Genomic DNA, 13124 nt, shown 5'->3' with positions numbered 1-13124 from the left:
CTGCTCCTCTGATGCTGCTTGGCCTGCTGTATTCATCCAGCTCTACACCTTGTTATCTCAGATTCTCCAGCATCTGCAGTTCCTACTATCTCTGCCCTGGTATTCTAAACCATTTAAATGGAATACTTGGCTGAAAATCTAAAGGGATTCTGGGAAATGATAAAGTGCATGAACATAGTCTCAGTGTTTGCAATTCATAAAAATGGTTAGTGACTTTAAGGGAATAAACAGAATATTGAATTTGGGCAAATTTGTACAGAGATTTATCAAATATCTAGAATGAGTCTTCAAGTAACTTTAAAAAATTTGGGTCATCTTAGAGAACAAAGCATGTCATGCCTGAATCAAACAGAAATGTTTGACTTCTGTTTTAAAATATTACAAGACAATGTTCCATGAGCTACAAATCTCTACAGATCTCTGGAATTAGACATGGTTGTAATAGCTAATTTGCAGAATTGGATGAGATGAAGTAATTAAGGGTGGAGACTGGTGGCAGAAGACAAAAAAGTTACAATAATGGGTTGAACAGCAGTTCGGGTTAAAATGTTGCAATAGTGAAAAGGAGGTTTAGTTTAGAACACAAAACTGATAGCTTTCTCTTGGTGATGTCTGTGTCCTTGTCTTATCTTTTAAGAAAGACTGAATTGGTGATCAAGCCACTACCTGAGGCATTGGGACCATACGTGGAGAAATAAGTAAAACCTCATAGATCATTTGATAAGATCATATGGGAGTCAAGAACGCGTGACATGGTCTTAGGATACCAATGGAAGTGTGCAAATATGTGTGAATATTACCTTGGAGGTAACAAACATGAGACAGTAAAAGAAATTGCTGAAGAACGGGTCTCAGACATGTACACTTGCTTGATGAAAGGGTTAGTGTGGCTTGGAGGAGCACAAAAACATAGCTTAAACAATAAGACACTGACACAAAATCCATTGAGAAACTGACTTTAAAACAATTAAAGTAGTATTAGTGAAAGGAATGTAAAAGGAATTACAATCAAACTAAGAAGTGTGATTGGCTGTTGGGCCGAAGGGCCTGTTTCCACACCGTAGGGATTCTGTGATATTAGGCCCCTTAATGGTATTGAAAAAAAGGGGTGGCTCAGTGGTTAGCACTGCTGCCTCACAGCACCAGGGACCCTGGTTCAATTTCACTCTCGGGCAACTGTCTGTGTAGAGTTTGCACATTCTCCCAGCGTCTGCATGGATTTCCTCCAGGTGCTCCAGTTTCCTCCCACAGTCCAAAGATGTGCAGGCTAAGTGGACTGGCCATGCTAAATCACCCATAGTGTTCAGGGATGTGTAGATTGGGTGGGTTATAGGAGATGAATCTGGGTGGGATCCTCTGGGGTTCAGTGTTGGGCCAAAGGGCATGTTTTCTCACTGTAGGGATTCTGTGATTATGTTAAAATGTTGCAGAAATGAAAGAATATAGATTCTGAGAGGAGTAATAATGGACTGAGTGAAAGGGCCCAATGGATGACATACAGATACCCTGTTTTGAGCGTTTGTATGATGCGTGTACTCCAGTGTTTGCTATGTATATTGTAGCTCAAAACGGGGTACCTGCATTTGGAGCTTGTTACTACTCAATGATACAATCCTTCATAAAATTGGCAAGGAGGGGAACATATTGAAGAAGTATCCTCAAGACAGATGCAATGATGAGAGCTGGAGAAATTTTGAATCCATGTGTGATGTTATTTTAGTGTTATTAAGTGAGGTGATCTGTGGATCGGAAACGCAGAATAAAAACAAAACAGAAATTAAGGAATCGGAATCTGGAATATGCTGAATTTTAGAGCAAATTATGTAAATAGATCAGCTGAAAAAGAATGTAGACAATATTCTGGTCAATCAGGCGGCACAACTTGCTGGTTCCATTACGGCTTTGACTGTACATCAGGAGTCGTATTATATATATATATATATTTAAGGGTAGGTCCCCATAGACCACTGCGATCATTAATTTGATGATGCACTCTATTGTTGTATTATTTGTATTGATGCTAGTTATTTTCAATGTAGTTTTAATCTTCTAATGCCGGTTACATAATTTTATTATATGTTCTTGTGTGGCTGTCGCTGATTTGCATCTGCATTGGCAACTGTAACAAGTGCTGTCAAATATCAACGGGGTGGAATGTATAGGATTGGCTGAATGGCTAAAATTGTTGATGATACTCGACAAGATGCATGACCTTAGATGAGAGATAGTAGGAACTGCAGATGCTGGAGAATCCGAGACAACAAGGTGCAGGGCTGGATGAACACAGCAGGCCAAGCAGCATCATAGGAGCAGAGAGGCTGACGTTTCGGGCCTCGACCCTTCATCAGAAAAGACCTTAGATGAGTCTTGTTAACATTCCTTCACGGTCCAAAGACTACACCCACAACTTGTTTCCCTGCAGCTGTTTTTTGCCTTTCTGTGTCTGCTTTCTTTGTGCTGGCTGTGTAAGAGAGAGAGAGCTTCGTTCCTAATCGCAGAACTTCGCCTCAGATGGAATCGTGAACGGGGCCAGGAATGAACCTAAGCCTCCAGACCAGCCATCAATCGAGGGGTCCCCGATGGGCAGAAGGGTGTGAGACTTGTTGCTTTTTCTCTTTTCTCTTCCATTTATTATTACCACTGTAATCATTTATTATTACCACTATAACCATTTTCTTACTTAATGAGCATTCATATTTAAGAAAATTGCTGTGGTCGAGCCTTCTCTTAATTATATTTACCCGAATCGGCAAAGAACTGCTTAGATAGAGACTGTGATCCAAGACACACCCCCACTCCCCCTCCCCCTCCGACATGTCCATCCTCAGCCTTCTCCAGTGTTACAGTAAATCAGATCACAAGTTTGAGGAACAACACCTTATCTTCCACCTCGTCACCCTACAGCCCGAACATTGAGTTCTCTCATTTCAAATAACTTTCCCACCCATTTCCCGGTTCCCAGAGGAAACTCACACAGACATGGGGAGAATGTGCAAACTCCATACAGACAGTCGCCTGAGGTTGGAATCGAAGCCAGGCCCCTGGCGCTGTGAGGCAGTAGTGCTAACAGGCCGCCCAATTATCAGTAGGGATCTGAAGGATCCCATCCACTCTGGGGCAACAATCCCAGGGAAAAGAAGGAAGCAAGCAGTGGAAAGGACTTTAACCTGTAAAAACTGAAGAGTGTGTTCAGGCAGTATTAACAGTAACTTAATGATACGGGTATAAATTGAAGATAGCAAAGATCAGAGTACAAAGAGTGATAAACAGCAATTCAGAAACAGAAGTAGCTTTAAAAATAAAATAAAGATTTTTAAAATTCCTAAATTACCTGTACAGGGTACCAGCAAAAATTTGCGTAACATTGGGCAGATTGGAGACAATTAAGCAAATAATAAAATCTGTATACAAATGTGCATAGTTTAAGAAATAAAAACATGCCAGGAACAGAAATTTAGAATAAGGATCTTGTGTAGTTGCTACAGAGATATAACAATAAGCTAATAACTGGATGCTAAATTAATAATAAGATCTTCAGAAAGAATAGGCAAACTGGGACGGGAAAGTTTTATAATCTAGTTTGACAGTGGCAGAAAGAATGGATTTCAGTGGAGAGTGATTAAACAACTGAAGCACTAAAATGAGAATTAAACAACAAAAAAAAACGATCAAAGTTCAGTGCATTTGAGTATAGGAGTTGCGATGTCATGTTGCAGCTGCTTAGGGTACTTATTAGTTCGGGTGCTTTTGGAATACTGCGTTCAATTCTGGTTTCCCTGCTATAGAAAAGATATTACAAAACTTGAAAGGATTCAGAAAAGATTTACAAGGATGTTGCCAGGGTTGGAGGGTTTGAGCTATAGGGAGAGGCTGAATAGGCTGGACCTATTTTCCTTGGAGTATTGAAGGCTAAGGGGTGACCTTATAGAAGGTTACGAAATCATGAGGGGCATGGATAGGGTGAATTGCCAAGTCTTTTCCCCAGGGTAGGGGAGTCCAAAACTTGAGAGCATTGGTTGAAGGTGAGAGGAAAAAGATTTAAAAGGAACCTAAAGGGCAATGTTGTCACGCAGAGCATGGTGTGCGCGTGGAATGGGATGCCAGAGGTGGAGGAGGAGGCCAGTACAATTACAACATTTAAAAAGCATCTGGATGGGTATATGAATAGGAAGCGTTTACAGGGATATGGACCAAATGCTGGCAAATGGGACATGGTTAATGTAGAATACCTCCTTTTGTTCTTGAATAGTCATGTTACATTTGTGGCTTTCCGACCCATTGGGGCCTTTCCAGAATCTGGAGAAGTTTGGAATATTACAACTATCTCCACAGCCACTTACTTTAAGACCTCAGGCTATCAGGTCCAGTGAAACTGTCAGCTCAAGTCCCATTAATTTTCCAAATTGTGTTGTTGTAAATGCTATCAAGGATATGATTGGGTTCTACCATGATATTCTGCATAGTTAAAGACTCTAAAAACAATAGCCTGGATATAGAAAAGCTGATTTAACAGAAATTTTGCATGGCGAAGCTCATCCTTTGTAGACAATCAAGGGTAAATGTGAGATGAAATGGAAGACTCTTTTAAGCAATAATGAGGTGAGGCCAAGCAGTGATTTGAAGACAAGGCTTTAAAAATTGATTTAGTAGAGATCGGATCGGCAAGGAAATTTTAATATAAATTGGAGTGCAAGATTTTGCAGGGGGGATAATATTCAATCTCCAAGAGCAGCTCTTACTTTGTTCCAGCGAAGGAGGAGGGAAAGTGAAGAGACCACTAGAGAAGTCTGAAACTTGAAGCAGTCAGAGTGTGGATACAATTGTCCTTAATGCTGACAAAGTCACAAAACCTCACTGCCAAGAAAGATTTCTAGGTAACAGTCCAGTTATGACGTGAGATGGTCTGATATCGCTGTTTGTTAGTTTCAGGCCCAGACGATGTAATGTGGATAACGTAAGCATACTGGTGGAAGTTGTGCCTACCCAGGGTATTCTGCCAGCTGCCTACTGCTTAATTCTCATTTTCATTTAGCGTGAGCATGCAATGACTTACAGGTGAGTTACAGGCAAGGATCCTACTGATCACTCTTCTCAGCCCCTTACAGGAAGGAAAATGGACTTTATGTGTAAGAGTTAAAGTGCTGCTGTGGCTTAACTGGTCAGAAAGCATTGCAAGGAACAAATATCCAGTGAGACGATGTTTGATCCTGAAAACTAGATCAAAATTGAATGCTTGCACAAAGCTTTTGCCACTCAATTTTGAATGAACCAGTAGCCTTTTTCTATACACTCCTTTCTTGCAATGGAATAGGTCATCTCCAGTCAATGGCAAACTCAGTGCCAGTGGTGGAAAGGAAGTTAAAGAGAGAAGCTTGAATAGACATGTGACAAGCGATAGCAAAGTTACTGGAAAGCTGCCAGTTCAAGAGGGTAAAGTGATATCCGAGTCATAGTCTGAGCATTTCTATCTTTGCTCAGTGATTTCACCCAATCCCAAGCCTGGAGCGAACACTTTGTCTCCCTCGGATATTGGGCCTTTACACAGCAAATGATTGGATGAGCAATCTGACAGATCATAGGGTCCATTCCTGCCTCTATCCAAATTCCTCAACATCCATCTGTATGCAGCCACTAGGTAATAGCTTGGGACAATGCAAACAAGCAGAAAGGAGCTGGGAGGGAAAGAGGAGGAAATGTGAAAAACAAACATTTTTCACAGGAAGGGACCACAAATAACTGAATTCATTTGAGGACCCTAGAATTCAGGATTTCCAAAAGTTGACTGATCCAGGAACATGGTCCCCTCCCATAGGCTGACAGTGGGACCATCTCATCTAAATCTTGTGTTATAGATACCAAAAATGTATAAGCCCATGAGATACATCAGCTGCACAACAAAAGAGATGTATAAGGCCAAGAAGAAAGTCTTTGATAATGATGTAGTAGCAAGATATCAGATGAAGTTCGGCAAATGTTGATTCTGAAATGGCAGACAGGAACGCTTCCACAGATTCTCTCAAGGACAGTTCACTTCAATGTTTACAGGACTCACTTGGCACTATTCCATCTGTCATCACACAGACAATTAGTCCACTTTACAAATGGACTGCAAGGGCTGGTTGCAATTCTCTACAAAAATCAGAAGCTTCCTTTCAGTCTTGACAGTTCAAAATTGTAGAGTTATGTAAGCATTTACAGGATTCAGAGTCCTACAGGAAATCTGTTGACACGAATTCCAATAGTAGTTTCTGGAATAGCAGCATGAACAATTTCTGTGTCTGTGTGTGTTTCGTCTGGGTGCTCCAGTTTCTTTCCACAGTCCAAGGATGTGTATTCGTGGATTGGCCGTGCTAAATTGCCTATAGTGTGCCAGGTAGGTGGTTTAGCCATGGAGGAAAATGCAAGGTTACAGGGATAGGGTTAGAGCTAGATGGTAGGCTCTTTGGAGGGTCAGTGTGGACTTTATGGGCTGAATGGCTTGCTTCCACACTATAAAGATTCTATAATTTACTGGCAAATTTCCACTGCCTTCAATGGCTGAGTGAAGAGGCAGCTGACAGTGCAAGGAGGATGCTAAGTTACACATTGTAATCATCCAGATGAGGTGAGTCCGCTGGATTTATCTGCTATTCACCTCTACTGAAATTGGTGGGTGTCCAAAGCTCTTTGTTTTGAGCCAAGAGAGTTTTGAGCCCCAGGTCTTTAACATCCAGTAAAGAGAACAGACAGGACCCTAGTTTAAAGACAACATTCTCTACCTGTTCAACACTCTCAATATTTTTCCTGTGGTCAGCCACAATTAGGGATTTGAGTGTTGGCAGTGTAGCTCAAATCCACAATGATTTATTTTTGAGATATATTCATTGTTGTTTGTATGAAGACACAACATGTGAAGGAACTGGAATCCATGACCATCTCTCTTGGAAGTGGGAATATTGTTCACTGACCCAAAGCTGACTCAAGACTAATAGCACAAGATTTCACAAACAATCGTTCTTATTCCAAACTTTTACTCATAGTCAGTTCTGACAACAGTTCCATGCTCTTAACAGTTTCCAATTGCTGCAATTAATGTGGGATCCCTGCAATGGAATTGCTTCATTATTTTACATTCAATCAACCTGATTCTTTCCTCTTGAGACACAGATTTTGTGGGCATACGAATTAAGGTGATTGGTAAAAGAATTACAGCAGACATCAGGAACAACCTTTTTACCTAGAGGGTGCTGTGTATGTGGAATCCAGTTGGTGTTTGAGGCAGAAACCTTTAACCCACTTAATAGGAAGTTGGATCTGCTTCTGAAGTGCTGTAACCTGCAAGGGTCCAGACCAGCTACTGGGAGGTGGGATTAGAATGGTGTCTAGTTTATTTAGTTGGTCCAGACACAACGGGTTGAATGGCCTTTCTGTGCCATACCTTTTCTATGACCCTAAGATTCTCTCTCTTGTAAAATAGCTGCCATACGGTGCTGTTTTTTGCTGATTTTGGAAATTGTATTCTTCTATAGTTATCTGTGGCAATAAAAAGGAAGTGCTGCATCATCATGTCCTACCACTTTCTTCCATTCAATTGAAAGCAATAACTTGTTATCAGAGAAGTTGACATTCTCATAGAACAACGTGAGGTTGGTTTCTTCTGGTAGAATTATGAACACACACACACACACCCACACACTACACCTTGTGCATTTCAAAGAGTTATTTATAGATAACTATGTCAGTTTCATCCATACCTTAAAATAGTCTCCAACACCAGCCTATATTCCAAACTATTCTGAAACTGAGAAATCTTTGATAAGAAGTGGAAATGCAACTTACGCCGATTATTGTAACAAGCCTTACAATTTTGTCAGGGCATGGGGGATTTCAGTGCGGTGAAGAGGAATGTATCTCAAATCTGAATCATGGCTTAACCACATGTTGGCATATCTGCAAATCTGAATACCCTGCGGTATGCTTTCTTATAATTTGTGGGTTCAAGTCCTACCCAGAGAATGGCGCACAAGATCTGGCTAAAGTTCCACTATTATACTGAGGGAGTCCTGTACTATTGGGAGCGCTATTTTCAAACCATGAAACATGAAAACAACGACTCACAAGGCACAAACAAAATACTGCAACAGTTGGGATCTGGAATAAAAATAGAAAGTGCTGCACAAACCCATCAGGTCCGATAGTACCTGTTGCCTTCAAGTTCAATATGACTTTTCATCTCATGCACATTCTGTTTTCATGTCAGATCTCTATTGGCCCTTTCCCACGAATGCAAAAGATTCCGTGGCACCATTTTGCAGAAGAGACATTCTCTCCGAATCCTAGCCAATAACTTTGCTCAGCCAACATCTTTGAAACATTCGATCATTACTGCAGTTCTGATTGTGACAGCTGTGTCAGCAAGCTGGCTGCTATCTTTACTGTGCCACAACTATCAACAGTGATTAAGTGACTAAAGTATATTTCGATATTTAACTGCTAGACTTGCCACGGCATATTGGATATTGGCCAACAGCCTGATAGTTCACTTATTCAGTTAAGGAGGAGCTATTAAGTTCAATATGGGGAATGCACAAATACATGTGGGTGGTGGGTTAATATGTCCCCAGAAGTCCCCAGATTGCCTGGGGAAATCCACTCCTTGGTGCAACTAATCAGACAAAGATCATCAGCTAAGCTGAATGGAAGTGTTGAGAAGCTGCTTTCCAATCGTGGTTGGAGTCTCCCTTGAGCTCATTGCTGAGACATGTACCAAGGACCCTTTCAGCAGCAAATGTGGAAATAAAGCACCTTACGAAGGGAGGAGCAGTCAGCAGTTAGATAAGTAAATGGTGAGAGAATCACCGGGGAGGCATTTAGTTGGGGGGAGGGGGCTTTAGTCGACGTCAAGATCAGGTGCCACCTTTTTTGGGGTCAGAAGTTCTATCTGCTGTGGAAGGTGGGGGAGTTGGCAAAGGGAGCAGTTGGCTGGCAAAGGGAGCAGTTGGCCGCCAGAGGGTTTGGGGAGGAAGCAGAAAGCTGCAACGTTTTGGGGACTAGGAACTTACAATGGATGGTAAGGGAGGCAGTAAAGACACATGCTCTGCTAATTGGGCTCCAAGAAAAGTTTTAATCATTAAAGTAATGAATTTCATGCAAATGCATGCAGAATTTTGAGTTTAAATTTGCATATGTTCTGGAGCTATTATAGTCAGAAAAAAAATGCAGTGTATCCTGCTATAATGAACACTATCAGCTGCTAAATTTAAATCTGAGATTGAGATCTGAGACACAGTAAAAGGGGTAAGTTTGCCAAGGTTAAATATTCCAGTTTTGTACGTGTGGGGTGGGTAAGTGTTTGCTGTGACATCTGGCCTGTGTTTAGGGCAGTCTTTTCTTTGTGTTAACAAGGTGTAGAGCTGGATGAACACAGCAGGCCAGGCAGCATCAGAGGAGCAGGAAAACTGAGTTTCGGGTCTGGACCCTTCTTCAGAAATGGGGGGGGGGAAGGGGGCTCTGAAATAAATAGAGCGAGGGGGAGGCGATGATAGAAGGTGGATTGAGGAGCAGATAGGTGGAGAGAAGACGGAAAGGTCAAGGAGGCGGGGATGAAGCCAGTATAGGTGAGTCTAAGTAGGGAGTTGGGATGGGGGTTAGTCAGTGAGGAGGGAGGGGCAGGTAGGTGGGAGGGAAGACGGACAGGTCAAGGAGGCGGGGATGAGATCAGCTGGTCTTGGGATGAGGTCAGGGGTGGGGAGATTTTGAAGCTTATAAAGTCCACATTGATACCATTGGGCTGCAGGGTTCCCAAGCGGAATATGAGGTGCTGTTCCTCCAGCCTTCGGGTGGCATTGTTGTGGCACTGGAGGACGCCCAGGATGCACATGTCGTCCAAGGAGTGGGAGGGGGAGTTGAAGTGGTTCGCAACTGGGAGGTGCAGTCGTTTGTCGCGAACCAAGCGTAGGTGTCCCGGTTTCCCCGATATAGAAGAGGCCACAGCGGATACAGAATACCGCATTAGCGGATGTGCAGGTGAACATCTGTTTGATTTGGAAGGTTTTCTTGAGGCCTGGGATGGGGGTGAGGGGGGAGGTGTAGGGGCAGGTGTAGCACCTCCTGTGGTTGCAGGGAAAAGTGCCAGGGATGGTGGGGCTAGTGGGGAGTGTGGAGTATATGAGGGAGTATTTTGAAAAAAAAACTGCTAACTTATACCTGTTGTCTTGTATCAATTTAACCTTTGTAGTATTTAGGAAATGAATGCTTTCCTAGTATGTTCTGTCCTTAAAAGAAGTGGTGGTGATTATTAAAGATCTTTCTTGACATTTATTGTGTGTCTGAATACTCCCATGCCAACACAACATAGAAGATATTGTTATTACCTGACAGTATCACCTAATAAATGAATTAGTAAGAATGTCCACAGAAGTGGCTCTTGAGAAAATCTTAAAGCCACAAAAAAATTGAGCCCCTTTGAGCTCACTCCTTGTTGAATTATTCTGCAGTCATAGTCATAGCAATACAGTGTAATACAGCATGGAAACAGACCCTTTACTCCAACTCGTCCACGGCGACCACGTGCCTACACTAAACTAGTCCCATCTGCCTGTGTTTGGCTCATATGCCTCCAAATCTTTCCTATTCATGTAGGGGAGCACAGGGCCTAGCACTGCTGCGTCACTGCACCAGGGACGCATGTTTGATTCCAGCTTCAGGCAACTTGTCTGTGTGAAATTTACGCGTTCTCCCAGGGTCTGTGTGCCCCCCCGGGCCTCTGGTTCCTCCCACAGTCACAAAGATATGCGTGTTAGGTGGATTGGCCAAGCTAAATTGCACAGCGTCCAGGAATGTGTGCGTTAGCCTTGGGAAATGCAGAGTTACTGGGGCAGGGTGGGCTGCCCTTTGGAGGGTTGGTGTGGATTCAATGGGCCGAATGGCCTGCTTCAGGGATTCTACACTTATTTAAATGTTGTAACTCCCATTAGTATGATAGCTGTGGGTGTCAGACAATAAACAGATATCTGCAACACCCAGATGTGGGTCTGGAGAGAGAGAGAGAAACCAGCCGAACCCACTTTTCTGATGAAGGGTCTAGGCCGGAAACGTCAGCCTCTCTGCTCCTATGATGCTGCTTGGCCTGCTGTGTTCATCCAGCCCTGCACCTTGTTGTCTCGAACCCACTAGCAGGCGGGTTCATTTCTTTGTCTTTGCACCTGTACCAACAACTTGCTGGAATTTGTTCACCTTTTGTTTCAAAGAGCGTAGGACTGCGTTTTTTTCACAGTGCAGTGAGTTCCTATAAAACCTAACAGCACTGCAGGCACGGTTCTGAAATTCCCCTGCTCACTGTGGCGTGAGCTAAACTCTTGCTGATATTGTAACGTCTGTGAACACTTGATTGTGAACTGAACAGGAGCTGTGTACCTCCGCTGATGGATACTATCAAATATGCGATGATGCAACGAGCGGGTACCTCTGTAGAATTGCAGAATACATCTAACATCCTGTCTTCCTGTAAAATACCACGCTCCCAACGCAAATTCTCACTCTGTGAGGCGGCAGATCGGAGAATATGTCAAAAGAGTCAGTTCCCACCCCGCAGTTTCCAGTATTCTCCGATCTGGAACCCAGCACGTAGTTGACTCCCGAGTTCATTCTGCCCTCTGTAACGCTGACGAGAAAAGTGTCAAAAGATTTGACGTGTTACTGCATAATGTGTAAACGGTTCATGACATAAAGATGCGGAGGATCATCTTAGGCATGTTGCTTAATTTCGTGTCTACGCGCGAACTTCACAGGGAGAGAGAGGAAAAAAAAGTTTGGAGCGTTTTAAAGCAGCACGTTATTAGCAAGAGTTGACAATACACATATGAAGTGAGGATTATAGATTCTGAAACTGAATGCTTCCCAGATATCCGTGTATAAAAACTAAAAACTAGGGGTGCTGGAAATCAGAAGTAAGAATGGAAATGGCTGGAAAATGCCTCTCTGGCGCGGATATCCACGTGTGTCTATCCCAGAGTAAGGTGCAGGTTGGACATGTGAGTGTTGTTCTCAGTTTGTGGTGGTTAAACAGGCCCTTGAGAGAAAATGGGGATTGCTATCAAGTCAGTTCAAACACAATGTGTGGTGGCAGAAATAACTCAAAAACAAAATCGTTCGGCAGTCCCTGGGATTTCCAGCAGTGAAATGGTGGGGCAGGTTTGTGTGTGTGTGTGTGTATGGGTGTGGGTTGAGGGGTGGGGCCGGTGGTTAGTGTGGAAAGAGTTAAGATTCAGATCAGACTCCCACTCCCGGACGTAGTAGCCTGCTGACTCTTTGGTTTCGATTTGTTTCGATTTGTTTTTACCCGTTCTCGTTTGGAATGCTATCCACCTGATGTACAGCGAGCCGTACCACGGAATTCCCATGCTATGGAGTTGTTTGCCGGAAAGAGATGACCCCCTCGCCCCCCCTCAAACAAGCCGGACTTTCCACGACCTGACCCAGAGTTAATGACGCCTCAGCTGGAAGCGGATTCGCTGCACCATCGCCAATTCTAACTAACAACAGGAAATAGCCAAGCATCTTGTTATCTGACTCCATGGGACTTATTTCAGATCCAAATAGCCTGGTGATGAAAGTTTCCCCTTTTGACTGTCTTTGCGAGTTGTCTTTACCCAAAGGACAAAACTGCCCGCAGTTTGTACAAGTTGGTAATGGGGAATAACTGAAAATAGGAAATGCAGCTAAATATTATGACCCAGAAGAGGCCTGAATAGAAAACAGGATAAAAGACAGAAAGTGGAGAGGTGAATAAATAAGGGAGCTCTGGAGTCAGCTCCTAAGGAACTACAAAGACCTGGACCCTCAGATATTCACAATCTGGTTTCATGACTTAAAGTGACCCAGTGTGATGTATCCAAATTTGATGATACAAAGCTGGCTGAGAACTTTAAAGTGTGTGCAATACACAAGAGGCTGCAAAAAGCGTTAAAGTCACCATAGTCCCACTCTGTCATTAGAGATAACTAGTTTAACTCGTGAGTTTAACCTGAGAGTCACCACACCTCAGGTGAAAGAGTGGGATCTTTATGGTTACCTCTGAATTGAGTTCCTGCTGTTGGTATCACTCACCAATGGTCCAGTCGACTGAGCTAGCAGACTCTGCAGAT

This window comes from Rhincodon typus, chromosome 20, assembly GCF_021869965.1.
Source record: "Rhincodon typus isolate 14 chromosome 20, sRhiTyp1.1, whole genome shotgun sequence".
Lineage (NCBI taxonomy): Eukaryota > Metazoa > Chordata > Chondrichthyes > Orectolobiformes > Rhincodontidae > Rhincodon > Rhincodon typus.
Note: the sequence above shows the minus strand (reverse complement) of the source record.